Source organism: Elephantulus edwardii, unplaced genomic scaffold (genome assembly GCF_000299155.1).
Source record: "Elephantulus edwardii isolate Elephantulus edwardi_28Jun2011 unplaced genomic scaffold, EleEdw1.0 scaffold00083, whole genome shotgun sequence".
Taxonomy (NCBI): Eukaryota; Metazoa; Chordata; class Mammalia; order Macroscelidea; family Macroscelididae; genus Elephantulus; species Elephantulus edwardii.
The window spans coordinates 10449856-10451688 of NW_006399833.1; positions in this window are offsets into that span (position 1 = coordinate 10449856).

A 1833-nucleotide genomic window follows, 5' to 3' on the forward strand; every position below is an offset into this window, starting at 1 on the left:
AATTTAGATGACTTTTCTAGATAATTTCTGCTTTATTCAGCCCTGTAAAGTGTCTATGAACTAAAGTGAGGAAACGAACATATATTGAGAATCACAGATGGTGTTTGGGAGAGTCAACTGGTGGTAAAACACTGCACTGCAATCCCAAAGGCACACAATCTGAACTCACCAGCTGCTCTACGGAAGAAGGATGGGCATTCTCCTTCCAAGCAATTTACTGCCTGCTAGATGGTCAATTATGGTTCTGACTCAATGGCACACAACAACAACAACAACAACAACAACAACAACAAGAACTTCCAGGAGTTTTGGTTACATGCTGTGTACCATTGAGTCAGATCTGACTTATAGCTGACCCTCCAGTGGGTTTTCAGAGGCAATAAATGGTATGGGAGGATTGCTTTTCCTTCTCCCAAAGAGCAGCTGGTCGATGCAAAACTCGTACCTTTACATTGACAGCACAATTTCTTTCCACTAAACCACTAGCACTTCCTTAGGTTAGTAGTCTAGTACAAACTGTATCACCTAGGGGCCTTAGAAAGCAGCTCAGATATTCTCATTTTTTAAACTAGAGAACAGCTTCATGTTGCCAGGTGTTCAGTTGGTTCTGCAGGACAGAGGTGGGTATGGGTAAAAAAAAACCCACCAAACAAACAAAACCCAAACAAAATATCATGAAAGATATTTGTAGTGAAGAAACTATTCAGTATCTTGACTGTGGTGGTGAATGATGAACGTTCTTGTGATATAAAAAAAGTATAGAACTAAATACATAAGCACCAGAAACCAGTTGTTGTCAAGACAATTCCAACTTATGGTGACCCCAAGTAGAATTATGTTCTCTGGGGTTTCCAATGTCTCACTTTTTCAGAAGTAGATCAAACATTGGGGCTTTTTTACAGGGCGACTCTGAGTATATTGACTTCTGAACTTCCAAGGAGCATATTAATCACTTTGGGACTCCATTAAGTACAAAGTGAGAAAACAATATCCAAGTTGTGATAGTAAACTGTTGTTGTTGCTGTTATGTGCTGTCTAGTCACCTGTGACTCACAACGATCCTGTGTACAGCAGCCCTAAACCCTGCTCTATCTGGTGCCAATCTTATTGTCTCCGACATAACTACTTCTATTACCTCGGTGACGGAATCAATCCATCTCATCAAGGGTCTTCCTCTCCTGCACTGTCCCTCCACCCTCCCAAGCATGACGTCTGGGTAAACTGGGTAAAGGGTACATGGAATCTCTCCATGTTATTTCTTACAATTGCCTGTGAATATAAAATTGCCTCCAAAAATTTCACTTGAAAAAGTGATAGGCATGAATCAATAGTAATTAACTGTATAAAATAAAATGTGTCTGAATGGTGGTAAAGCACAATGTACATAATGAAACACAATGTAAATGAGATTGTATAAAATACAATGTATATGCATGAAAAATAATGTATATGAATGATATATGCAAACCAATAAAAATAGGAAAAATTAAGAAACTATGGTACATTCACAGGATGGAATACTACACAGCACAGAGTAACAATGATTTTGTAATTACTAACTTGGGAGGGACTGGAGAGCATTGTGCTGAGTGAACTAACTCAGTCCCACAAGGACAAATACTGTCTAAAACCATTATTGTAGAATGAGTATGAGGATCCAAGGGTGGGAGGGTGGAAGCAGTTGGTTGAGGATGGGCGGGGAATGGAGGGTGGTCAATCATAGGCTTACATAATTTGATGGGCGGAGGAGTGGTGGTGGTGGTGAAGGAAATAGGAAAGATCCAGTGTGAAAAACAATGTGTAAGAGCTTTTTAAATAAACCAGTATTTTTTT